The sequence below is a fragment of the Gorilla gorilla genome, chromosome 16 (genome assembly GCF_029281585.2).
Source record: "Gorilla gorilla gorilla isolate KB3781 chromosome 16, NHGRI_mGorGor1-v2.1_pri, whole genome shotgun sequence".
Classification (NCBI taxonomy): Eukaryota; Metazoa; Chordata; class Mammalia; order Primates; family Hominidae; genus Gorilla; species Gorilla gorilla.
Window position 1 is genome coordinate 71340806 of NC_073240.2, and position 12799 is coordinate 71353604.

At 51.6% G+C, this 12799-nt stretch overlaps 1 long non-coding RNA gene across 1 annotated transcript in view; it reads right to left on the bottom strand.

Annotated features, from left to right (window-relative positions):
- Positions 1 to 11142, bottom strand: part of LOC129526912 (uncharacterized) — a 52097-nt gene extending 40955 nt beyond the window's left edge. The window contains exons 1-2 of the long non-coding RNA XR_008671710.2: positions 8353 to 11142; positions 6967 to 7113 (exon numbers count right to left, since the gene is read on the bottom strand). This is a non-coding gene — a long non-coding RNA (uncharacterized lncRNA). The remainder of the gene's footprint in view (positions 1 to 6966; positions 7114 to 8352) is intronic.
- Positions 11143 to 12799: the final 1657 nt, after the last annotated feature.

The following is a 12799-nucleotide window of genomic DNA, read 5'->3' on the forward strand; positions in this document are numbered from 1 at the left end:
CCGGCCTAGCACCAAGTTCATTACATGCATCATCCTTATAACCCTGTATTACCTTCTCAATTGATGCCCATTTTACAGAGAAGGATGTGACACTAAATGGTGCTCAGAACTTGCTCCAGGTCCCCTAGCTGGGCCATGATGGGACAAAGATCTGAACCTGGCTTGTCTAATTCCAGAGCCCAGATTTTAATCATTGTGCTGTGACGTGGCAGCTGTCTTCTCTCACTCTATTGGCCCGAGCTGTAATTTATTATGTACATATCTATCTTCCTTTATACATAGTTGTTTCCTAGATGGCAAGGGCCTTTACTTTATCCCATAGCCTCCGCAGCTAGCCCAGAGCCCTGCATACAGTAGGCACTCAATAAATGCTGGCCGAACTGGATTTGACTGAGTGCAGAGAGCTTTCTTGTCCTGTCCCCTGCCTCACATGCCAACCCAGTCCTCCTCCCAGGAATCCCCTCAGCCCCACCTGTCTAATCTGGGTAGTGAAAGTTTACTGGTGCCTAATGGGGTGGAGTGTTTGTGGGTTATCTCAGGATGGGCGAAGGCAGGAACCTTTTCTGTGTGGGTAATTTATCTACCTAGAAAGATTACAAACTCACAGCAGAAGAAGGCAAAATATACATCTTCCCTTTTCTTTTTCTTTATTTTCTTCCTTGCTCTTGCTGCTTATTTATTGAATGCTTCCATTGTATGAGGCACGGGCTGAGTCCTAGGGGAGCATGCCTCCCAACTAAAGTAGCGTTACACCAAGTGCACTCTGTGGACAATCCACTGGTTTAAAACAGAGTCCTTGACTTGCCACCAACCCTCCAGATTCCAATTCTGCAGGGCCAGGCTGAAGCCCTGCCCTGCCTGGCTTTAACAAGCCATTTCTGATGTGAAGCCATCAACAGCTGCTGAGCCATAGAAATCCCCAAGCTGGCATCTAAGCCATCAGCGACATGGCAGTTCGGTGATTCACTGAAGGTCTGACTGTATGGGGAAGGGGGCTTTGGGCATCCTGGCCCCCTTGCTGCCCACAGGGAACTAGGGCCTCCTATCTCCAACTGGCACACTTGAAACGTCCCTTCCCCCAGGAAGTTCTCTGATTTCTCAGGCCAGGTTCCATGCACCCTTCCTTGTCCATTCATAGGCCCCACTGCAATGGCCTGGTCATTTGCCTCATGCCTGGCTGGACGGTGAGCTGCTGGAGGGCTCTGATTCACTAATGCACGGTGTCTGGCCCACGTTGCTTGTTTGTCCAAATAAATAAAACATTTTAACCTGCCCAATACAGCCTGGCTTGAAAACATATGAGCCACCCATCCATCTGGGTTCCAGAGGGCAGTCAGGGTGGGGGTGGAATCAGAGAAGAGGAGGGACTCAGTGGTGCTCACACCAGCTCCCAAGGAGGAGTTGACAGGGAAGCCCGGCGGAGCTCCAGGCAGATCAGGTGAACATGCGCAGCGACATGCTCTGGTCTGAAATGCAGCCCCAAATTCTGCCCCAGAGAATCCTGAACAGCCAAGGCCAAAAGGGACCTCAGGGAAACCAGCCCCTACGGTGGTCTTTTCCCCGTGAACTCCACGTGGTAGCTGCCTTTGTCTGCCTGGGGTTTGTTGAATTGTCACTTGGCTTTTCCACACTCGTTATGGAGAGATAACACTAACTGGCAACTCCATTAGCAAGTACAACCAGGAAAGCCACATGCCCAGGACACCATGGAGCAGGGGAAATAATGCAGGCCTCAAAACCAAACAGATCTCGGTTCTCCTCCACAGTTTGGCTCCTAGCTGTGTGACTTTGGGTCATAATGTACCCTTTCTGGGCCTCTATTTCCCCACTTGTAAGATGGAAATAATCTTTGACTCAAAGTTGGGGTGAAAAATAGATGATAAAGCAATTCTAGAGGGCCTAGGAATTCTTCCCCACCCTGCTATGACTGTGTCCCACTTCTTGTTTGAGGACTTTCCCAATACTGATCATTCATCTGCCTGAATGTCCTCTCCCAGTGGGGTCTTCCACTGGTTTTTGGTCCAGTCCTCCATGATGTGGGCAACCTGTTGTTGCAAAGCTCTGGTCAGAGCAGAGGTTATCTCTGCACACCCCTTAGATAATGCATCACTTCTTCTGAGGCTGAAACATGTCTTTCCTAAGTGGAGGAGAGCACAGGGCATGATCCCAAGAGGTCCTCAGCTCCATACACCTGCACTGGGCTCAGTGACACCTCTGCAACCTGGTCAAATTCTTAGTGATGTCTCTTCCTCAGACAGGCCTCAGAAGAAGGGTATCTTCCTTTTAGTATTTGTAGGGGAAGCTGAAGCCCCCGGAGACTTTGAGCCAGGGAGCACCCAGAATTATTAGCACCCTGGGATGTGGAGACCCCTTCCATCACTGACATGCAGACATCTGATAAAGTGGTGTGGGCTCTTCCTGGGCACAACAGAGGCCTCATGGTGGCCAAGGAAGACCCTGACCCAGTCCCAACAATGGCAGACAGGCCCCTTCCCTTCCACAGAGCTGCAGTGGGCACAGAAGATCATTACAGCAAATCGAGAGGCTGAGAATTAAGGGGAGTGTCCTCTGGATGGGAAACATAAAGAGGGGATAATGACGTGTGTGTCACAAGAGGCTCCTGCATGCCAGGCTCTGGGCTAAGGCTGTTTGCAGACATTATTTTCTGGCTGACCCTCACGCCGATCCTTACAGGGAGGAGCTGCCACTTGCTCCATTTTGCAAATGAGGACACTGAGCTGTACAGAATGTAAGTTACATGGCCCACCACAAGTTAGCGAACACTCATGATCCAAAGCCCCCAGGCCTGATTCCAGAGCCCTAATGCTTTCATCCCCCAAAGTGCAAATTCAAGGAGCTGGTTCTTGTGGGCTGGAATCTCGTTTTCCAGCTCCTCCGTAGACAAGCTCCATTCCACCCACCCTCGAATAGGTTCCCATCCACCTCCAAGGGAGGAAATTGAAATCCCCAAGCCAGGAGGCCAGGAGCCAGCATGTTCCAAACCTGGCCCTGTCACCCAGAGGCCATCAGCACCTGCTGCTCCTGCAGGAGCCACACAGCACTGTGCTCACAGACCAAGCCTTAGTGCCACCGGGATCCAGGCCTGTGTCCCGGCTCCAATAGCCCCCAGCTCTGTAACTGAAGGAAAACAACTTCAACTCTCTGAATGTCAGCTTCCCACCTGTGATATTTGGACAAGAATCTTTATCTTAGACTCATATAAACTAAATAAGATAAAGAATACATGAAGAGTCTGGCACGTAGCTCATGTTCGGCTAACGCTAGTTCCTCACGTGAGTTCCCTGTAAGGCAACACCCCCCCAGACAAAGCGCATCATTCCATCAGCTGCTTCTGATTTTTTCTGGTACCCCTCTCCCTCACCAAGAAAGGAGATAACTAAATATTTCTGGGTAGCAGGCAGGAAATAACTAGGTAGGCCCCAGCTGCCTTCGCACATTACTTTAAATTTTTATGAAACGAGGAAATTCTCTCTCTCACCTCCAAGTTCCTGGGCTTAATGAATCCAGCCCCAGAGGAAAACATTCGCTGCTACTCTCTGGTGGGTGTGTGGGTGGAAAAAGCAGATATTCCCTGGTCCCACCACCCCCAGGCCCACCGAAGCAAACGATGAGTCCTTTGTCTTCACTGATGCCAGGCAGGGAGGTGGGCATATCTTGAATTATCCTACAGTAGAGCTCACACCGAAATGCACTTCTAGGCTTTAGGAATATCCAGGATATGAAAAGCCAAATGTACAGAGGAATTCTATCAGGAAATGGGCAGACGCCATCCCCATTTCAAGGGAAAGGACATGGACATGCGTATAAAAACTTGGAGAGTCCCCAGACGTCAGAGGCACCAGCAGCCTCCTCTTACTGGCCCTGCAACCGTTCCTCAGGCCAAATGTCTTGACAATGTGCATCAGAAAGCCTGAATCTGCCCGGGCACAGTGGCTTACCCCCTGTAATCCTAGCACTATGGGAGGCTGAGGTGGGAGGCTCTTGAGCCTAGGAGTTCGAGACCAGCCTGGGCAACACAGCCAGACACTGTCTCTATTGAAATTAAAAAAAAAAAAAAACCCTGAATCTGCCCGTGTAGATGTGGCTTCCACAATCAGACAAACAGCCCTTTATAAAAACTTGTAAGAAACAGTTCCTTGTGGGGTTGGTGGGGTGGGTAGGAGGGTTCCAGGGCATGGGGGCAGCAGGAGAATAGAGGCACCCATCATCTCCCACTGAGAGGACGCCCAGGCACCCACATGCCTGCCCTCTATGCCTAGAACCCACCCCCTCCGGACTGGCCAGTCAGAGTGGTCGCGCTCCCACAGACTCCTCAGGCCTGGTGGTATATAGTGTCTAGGGGTGGTATGGTGGGGATTGGGCAGAGGGAGGAGAAGGAGCCTCATCACTTGTTGGAGCTTCAAGAGCATGAGGCTCCCACACATAAATAGCCCAGAGTCACCCAAACCTGGCTCTGGAGCCAGACTGGTTTCAGATCCCAGCTCTGCCACAGGCTGTGTGACCTCAAGCAAGTCACTTAACCTCTCTGAGCCTTAGCTTCCTCTTCAGAAAAATAGGGACAATAAAACTACCTGCTGTGTTGTCAACATGGATTAAATAATAATGAATGTGCTTGAGGTATTGTTTGAGATCTTCTGGAATCTATTATTACGGTAACGCTTCTGATCAAGGGGAAGGGGTTGGGCTGCCCCTCTACTTCCTCCCCCAGTGCCCACAGTTGCTACCCTCCAGGGGCTTCTTCCCCTTTCGTGGCTGCCCTGTCTTCAGTGTCCATTTTACCTCAATGTCACCTGCATCTTGGGTCATCAATTGGCCTCAATTCACCTGCAGAAAGCCCATGAAATGTCCCAGCATAAGCCTCCTGGCTGCAGGAAAGGTTCAGCTCTCTGTGCAGATACCAAGATGGGCTTGTATGAGAAGTGACAGTGAACACCAGAAAGGACCTGGGTAGTCAGGGAAGAAGAGGCCCCATACCAGGAGTCAGGGCCCGTGGGCGCCAGCCCCAAGTCTGAGCCACTTCTCCGCTCTGGGTCCAGCTCTTCTTTGAATAAAACAAGAAGGCTGGACCAAAGCTGTAGATTTCAAATTGTGCTACTTGGTGACACCTCCATACCCACGGGCCCAGGAGGGCAAGGCTGAGATGGCACAACTCTCTCTGGTCTGTTTGATATGGTATTGGGGCCCCATGGGTGTTCTCACTTGAGACAAAATCAGCTCCTGCAAAACCACCACTCCACCAACTGCCCTGGACATCTGCCTAGACCCTGGGCCAAGTCAGGAAGAGGTGGTCAGTTCAGTTGCTGAATGAATTATGGGAAGAGCGGGCCACCGATATGGGAAGAGCAAGTCCTGATGGAAGTGCATGGAAAAAGGAAAAAGAAGAAAAACCGGTAAGCAAGAAAGAGGGTGTCTAGAAAAGAAAAGGGATTGAAGTGGAGGGGGCTTCCAGGGTCCCCATGCACCAGCGCCCACACCAACCTCACGAGGGGCTGGCCAACCTGTATGCCAAGAGGGGCTGCTCTCTCTCTCCCAGCAGCTCCACCATCTTCTGCCCTGAATGTCTGATGGCCCCGCAGGAAGGACGGTGCTTCCCAGATCTGGAGCAGTGGAGACCGAGCCGGTAATGAGACCCCCTGGGTCCCCTCCTGCAGTAGCCATGCTGCATCTGGCAACCAGCTGGGCCCTCCCTCCCTGCTGCCACCCCCTCCATCCACGCCATGCTGGTTTGTTTCAACTGAAGCTCACAGTGTAAGAGCCACAGATCTCACTGACGGCTAATGGCCAGGGCTGGGGTGCCCGGCCAGGTTCCCATGGCAGGCTGGTCAGACCCCCATCCCACCTGTGCCCACACCAGTCCCTCCACCTACTGCCTCCTCCACTTAGCATTTTTTTCTGGGCAGAAGAACCTTCTAGAGAGGTCTCAATGCTCAATAATGACAGGCACTGGCACCTGCCACTTCTAGCATCTGAGAGATAGGTAGGTCCATTTAACAGATGAGGAAAATAAGGTCCAGAGAACAACTTGTCCAGGTCCACACAGCTACTTGGGTAGAAGCAGCACTTGAACCCCAGTCTTCTGATTCCAAAGCGAGCACCCTTGCCAACAATACCAACCACTGCATATCAGCCATACTCATGTCAGTCTTTCTGACATTCATTTATATATTTACATCACAAGGTGAAAAAGAAACTAGTCAAAAGTAATAGGCAAGAAAACTTGAGACACTGATTCTCACAGTGTCACATGGAAGGAGAGAAGGGGCCTTCTATTTGTCACCACTTTCAGAGTGGGCCTTTACATCCTCAGTATTCAAATGTAGAAACTGAGGCCTAAGGAGGTTAAAGAACCGAAGTCGCCCCATGTTTCATGCAGCAAGACCATCACAGGCCAGAAAGTAAGCCATTTCCACTCCCCAAACCGCCCCCCAAGCTGGGCAGAGCGCTCACTGTGCGCCTTCTGTGCTCTCTGCAGACAGCAGAGTGCTGGATGCTGAGGCTCCTGTCTCAGGGGAGCTGATGGTGTGAAGGAAGGGGTTAGAATAATGTCGCTTCCTGCAAGAAGCTTCCTACAAGAGTCCCCTGGCTCCCTGGCCTGGGGCCAGGACTTGGTCACACCCTTTCCTCGCACCCTGTCCCTTTTCTTCACACCACAAATCACGGCCTGTCATTCTACATAGGGGGGGTTAACCAGGTGAAGCTTCTGTCCCTTTTCTAGAGTGTGCAGGGACCCGGTCTCTGCCCAGCACAGAGCCTGGCACAAGGAGACACCCATAAACAGCTGAATGCATGAAGGAACAAATGTTGAAGCAGGCAGTGAAGTGGGAGGGCAGAGAATAGAGAGAGGGGTACAAACGCAGCCGCCCAGGGAGAGCGTAGAAGAGAAAGGTTGCATTTATCTGTGGGTGGGGAAGACAAGCCACGGCGGGTATCCACAGCAGAGCTCACCCCCGAGACCAGCCCAGGACCTCGCGGCTGCTCTTCTCTTAAACAGGCAGTGGAAGACAGGGGAGTGGGCTCCATTTCCACCGTGCTGCCAGCCTGCTGGAGACCTTGCTTGGGGGCCTTTGCTCCTCTGGGCCTCAGTTGCTTCTGCTGTAAACAGAGGGTGGAGTTGTCTTTGTCAACCTTTGAAAACACTTCTATTTCTGAAACCTCACAGCTGGGCCCAGCCTGCAGCTCTCAGGGTTTCTTCCCTCAGCACCAAAAGCCCATCCCCTAAAGCCTTGAACCCCTGCAGGGAACACTGCCTCCAAGACAGCTGGGATAGGGGCTGACCCTGAAGTGGCCACGTGGTTCCCAAAACTTGTAAGATTTCCCCTAAATTCCCCCGGGTCTACTTAGGGCCCCGGGCCAGCTGTGCCTTACTCACAGCCACAAGGCCTGGCTCTGCTGAATCTCAGCTCTGTGGTCTTGGGCAAGTCACCATGAGCTTCAGTGTTCCCATCTGTGAGACAGGAGAGGAGCCTTATGCCAGCACCCCTCCCCAAAGTGACTGTGAGCTCCAGGTGGAATCAGTGAAGCTCTGCATGTAGAGGGAGGACATCAGGACCAGGGAGGAATGTGTCTTTGAGGTGGCCTCCCCTCTCCACCCCGTCTTGTTCCCATGAATGCCACGCTGTGTCCTGGGGCCTTTCTTCTTTGTAATCCCAGTGTCACTGAGGGCAGCTGAAGTGCTGCTTCTTCCCAGGGCTGTGTCAATGTGGGGGTGGGGGAATCTCCTGAAAGCCAGATCAGCACCCTCTAACCTCAAGGTTCCTGGCAGTCATCAAGGGAGCGCCTGGGGACAGGAAGCACTGAGCTTCCTCCACCAGCTGCACACTCGGCCAGCTCCTGAGAGGCTCTGGGCTCAACAGAGCCCAACGTCCGGTGTGACCTGCAGAAGCTCCTCCCCCGATGCCAGCACCTGAACCTTGGGGTACTGCCTGGTGATGAGGGGCGGAGCTAAGACACCAGCTCCAGAATGTTCCTCAGGGAACCTCTTACTGCACAGACGAGGGGGCATGAGCTACCCACCCAGCGCCCCCTGGCGAGGCAGTCCCAGACCCCGACATTTCAGCTGCATGTGGTGCCCCACAGGTGCCCATGAGGAGGAGCTGAGACTGCAGAGGGGAGCTGCCCGCTGGGTCCATCTGCCCACCTGCGGCACGGGGGCGTCTGAGGGGCACCCCCACGGCACCCCAACACGGGGGCTTAGGGACTCCCACATCTCCATTATGAGGGCCCAGATTTGTGGGCCAAATTCAAGCCTGAAGCTTCTCTGTTATTTGGCTGCAAAAGAATTCCTGGTGGGAGTGAACACCACCCACCCCTAACAAGGTGTCAGCCCCTTACCTTCTAGCTTCAGCTGCTCCCAAACCCCAGAAAAACCCACTCTGATTTGGCCTTGAAAACCAGAACAGTGACCCTTGCTGGCAGCCAAATGTTTGCACCACAGGCTCTGACATCCAGGCATCTTAGGGTTGTCTTAGACATCCAGACAGCAAGACGGGCAGTAGGCAGCAGACCAGAGGTGATTGAATGGCCAACTACACCCCATGTGAGAGCAAAGTCCATGAGGGATACCCCTCTCCCCAATTCTTCTGGGGCCTTCCCTCCCCATAACACTTCCATCTGCCCAGACAAGGGCTTCTGGTGCCAGGGGCAGCTCCCTTCTTATCCTTTATACTTGGCTGTTTGTGCAGACCACAAAAAGATGAGTCATGCTGAAAGGCAGAACCTGCCCAGGGCTCCGTGAGTAATTTAGGCACTCACTCTACTTCTATTAAAATCCCCTTCCCTTGAGGATATTAATGGGAAAGAAATCTGACTAAAGTAATTCACACTCAGGTGTAGCTGACTAATAGCACTATGGTGGTGGGGAGAGGTGGGGAGGATTACCTTTTAGGTGTCTTGCTAACCCCAGATAGAGGAAGAAATCTCAGGCAGTTGACCAACCCATGATATCAGCCCTGAAGGCAGCTTAAGAGAAAAGGCAGGGGGTTGCATTAGTTCCCCAACATCTCTGCCGGGAAAGGACCTCAAGATCCATTATGCATTTGTGAGGTTAATCACAGCATCATAGCTGCTCAGAGTCAGAAAGACCTCACAGGCCAGGCAGACCCCTGGGGTATGCAAATGTGTGAAAACTAACATCCAGATTGGCATTCATTATTCTGTGGTCACCAGCTGAGGGACTTCTGTGTGGAGCACAGCTACGCTGCTGGCAGGAGCCCTGATGTGGAGCAACAATATCCTACTGGAAGTGCCCAGGGTGGCCTTGGAGAAACTCCAGAGGGGCACAGGGATTGGCCTGCTGGACCCAGCTCTGGAGGACCAGCCAGAGATGCACACACACTCACTCAAGATGAAGTGCAAGCCTGTGTGTTTTAGTAAAAGGCAAATCTGAAACCGCCTTTGCAAAAATCATAACTAAGGAAATTATGACAGTGAGAGAAACCTGACAGGGCTGACTCCATCTTGTCTCAAGCCTCACAGGTTGGCTCTCTTTGCTCATTCCTGGGCTTGGGCCAAGCTAACTTTGGGATACATTTATAGTTTAAATAACAGCTCTTCCCAAAAGCTAACATGCTCTTGTAAAACAAATAAAAGGCCACCAAGTTAGGATAAGAGGGGCTTGAATTCTAAATATTATCAGCTATTGCTCTGGAGGTCATAAGATTTACAACTTCTCCAATTACTCCTGAAGATAACATCACTGTTGTAGAACCTAACATTGGCCTTTTGAGATAACTTTTCAGTTTTTTGCATGTCTGGCAACCTGATGGCCCCAGCTGGACCTGCCAACCACTTCTGCGGCCCCCACCCAGGAACCGCCTCAGCATAAGAGGACAGCTTTGACTCCTTATGATTTCATCCCCAAGCCAACCAATCAGCACTCCTGACTCACTGGCCTCCTACCCACTAAATTATTCTTAAAAACACCGATCCCTGAATTCTCAGGGAGACTGATTTAAGTAATAATAAAACTCCAGTCTCCCGTACAGCCGGCTCTACATGAATTGAACTCTTTCTCTATTGCAATTCCCCTATCTTGATAAATTGGCTCTGTCTAGACAGCAGGCAAGATGAACCTGATGGGCAGTTACAAATCATGCAAAGATGATATGAAGCAAATTACAGGGGAATGACCACAAAACCACCACCATCTCTCCCTGCCTGGTAAGGGTCCTACAACCCTGACAGAGGCGGTATAGAGCGGCAAATTGGGGGGAAGGGATAGCCTCTTACCACACCCAAATGTCCTCCAGCACCGTCCTCCTTGGTCTGTTGCCCAGCAGTGCTCTGGGCCAGATACCTGTGCTCGGCACCAAGGGGCATCCAGTGTGACTCCAGCAGAGTCTGTCCCCCAGAAGGGGTTACTGGAGCCACATGTCCAACCAGCAGGTCAGGTGAGAACTGAAGCTCAGAACCTCCATGCCAGGAGTGGTCTCCATCTGTCCGTTATCCACTACTGTTGTGTAGACTGTGCAAAGATGAGTATCAGGCCGGGCGCCGTAGCTCATGCCTGCAATCCCAACACTTTGGGAGGCCAAGGTGGGTGAATCACTTGAGCCCAGGAGTTCAAGACCAGCCTGGGCAACAAGGAGAAACCCCACCTCTACAAAAAATACAGGCACACACAAAAAGTTAGCAGGGTGTGGTGGCACGCACCTGTAGTCCCAGCAACTCAGGAGGCTGAGGTGGGAGGGTCTACTGAGCCTAGGAGGTTGAGGTTGCAGTGAGCTGTGATTGTGCCACTGCACTCCAGCCTAGGTGTCAAGATGAGACCCTGTCTCAAAAAAGAAAAAAAAGAGAGAAGAAAAGAAAAGGAAAAGATGAGTAACAGCTCTCCAAGGCAGGGCTCACCCAGGGCCTCACATATAACCACTCGCGTTGAACAAACCTTGCCTCACCAGGCTCTTAAAAGTGAATTTCAACAGAGGGACAGGTGAATGGAATGAATAAATAAATATTTACCATGTAGTATGAGTCAGGCACAGCAAATAGGGTGTCTTGTTTACTCACAGTGGCCTTAGGAGGAAGGTATTAGCATCTCCAATGGACTATTGAGGAACTAAGACTCAAAAAGATTAAGCGCCTCACCAAGTCACACAGCTAGAAATTGATATGACCTCCACATTCATGGAGAAGTGAGGGGAAGTGGAGGGAGCTAAGGTTAGTGTGGGTGGTGTCAGAGGTACTGGTGACTTGCAACTGCCCTCCCCCTCATCTGGCCCCTCCCACTTCCAGCATGCACTCTGTCACCCACCTCATGCCTCAGCACTCACACACAATTCATGCTGTAGAGCACAGTTGGGCAAGGCAAGTGGCAGCTTTGAGCTCCCTCTGGAAGGGGCAGGGGAGGGGGAAATCATGCCCTTAGAGGCCCCTCCCCAACCCCTCCCTCCCCATCCCCAATCTGCTGCAGCATCTGCCTCCCCAGTGTTAGCATCAAAGATTCATCAAAGCTGAAGCCCAGCAAAGTGTGTGCTTCACATCTCTAAATGTGCTTCTTCCCAATGAAAAATTCAGTGGAAAATGCAGGGAGTTAAAGAGGGGAGAAAAAAACAGATTTGAGAAGGAAACAGGGAAGGAAGAAGAGAAAAGAGAGCTGCCTCTGCACTGTGGTTCCACTGAATCCACCCACACTTATTGAGCATCTGCCTTATTTAGGGCACTGTACCAGGCACAGAGGTGTGACCGCCAAATACAGCCTCACAGGCTGCGCACTGCACAACTTTGGGGGAACCATTCCCAGAGATGCATTCTGGCTCCTGTCCAAATGGCGTGGGAGTCAGGAGGCCTGGGTGTCTGAGTCTGCTCCGCCACTCATTAGTCATCTAACATTCTTGAGTCTCAGATTTCTCACATCCAAGCCAGAGGTTACAATACCCACCCCTCTCTTCTTCCAGTGTCCTGAGGAACATGTGCACAGGTTGTAAACTGTTGTGATAAAAAGAAAGTAGATAACTCATCCTACAGAGAAGCCTAAACAATGGGTTCAGGAAAAGAGGAGGAAGGGACCATTTCCAGTGGGGACAGTAGAGGGGGCTGCTTCCTGGAAGAGATCTTTGATCCCAGTTGTAAAGGATAAGGAGGAGTTCAGCAGACAAGCCACTGTGACAAATGAGCAGCTACTGCAGGTCCAGGCAGAGTGACAATGTGGGCAAACACCCAGATAGAGGAATGAACAACTTGGGCAGTGAAAGGGACTGTCTGGTTTGGCCCAGGAGGAGCTGGTGTAGGAAGTCCAACAGGAGGATGGACTTAGCTGATAATAAGATGAAAAAAGATTTTATCACTACAAGGAAGGCCTTGAGTGGCCTGCAGGTGTGGCAAGGAATCAGGAGATTGCTCACCTCCACCTCTCATTGGTTTTGTCACTTTAGATGAGTCACAGCTTCCCTCAAACCTCAGTTTCCTCATCCATAAAATGAGGACATCAGACCAAGTGATCTGCAAGTTCCTCTTTTGGCTCATTTGGTCTGTACTTCTAGTTCTAAGAAGTTGTTCTGTTGGCCATGGGGGTATCCCAAGAAGCTCAGGTTGACAAGACTTGCCCAGGGCTTCCTCATAGGGCACCCCCAACCCTACATCCTCATTTCAAATCAGTCTCTTGTTGCTGTGCTTTGGACAGAGGATCCTCCAAGTACATGTGAGTGAGCCTTCCTGGACGTGAGGCTTCACCTTCCTCTACAGTGGAGACTCAGCACAGCTCCCACCCCACCCGGCAGACAAGCCAGGAGCACCCACGCCTAGAGCAGCCCTGAGTAAGCAAGCAGCACTCACAGCGCTGGTG